The sequence below is a fragment of the Salvia hispanica genome, chromosome 3 (assembly GCF_023119035.1).
Source record: "Salvia hispanica cultivar TCC Black 2014 chromosome 3, UniMelb_Shisp_WGS_1.0, whole genome shotgun sequence".
NCBI lineage: Eukaryota > Viridiplantae > Streptophyta > Magnoliopsida > Lamiales > Lamiaceae > Salvia > Salvia hispanica.
The window spans coordinates 2,012,753-2,013,069 of record NC_062967.1 but is presented as its reverse complement, the minus strand read 5'-3'; positions in this window follow the sequence as shown (position 1 = coordinate 2,013,069).

Genomic DNA, 317 nt, shown 5'->3' with positions numbered 1-317 from the left:
TACTTACATTATACTATTTTTTTTATACTTTTCTGATATTTCATTAATTTATTTCATTTATTTTACGCAATATTTTTTAAAATCAGTGCCAATTATCGAGGGATAGGGGAGTATCACTTGACTAACTCTTTAAACACCATTTTCTTAATTTTCATCATTCATGTGCATCATCACATAACTAAAAAAAATTATTTTCTCTGTTTCACTATAGTTGAAGCGGAACTTTTGGGCACGGAATCTAAGAAAGTGATATTGATTGTGTTAGATAAATAGATAAAAAAAACTAAGAGAGAGAAAAGGTAGAGAGAATAAAGTAG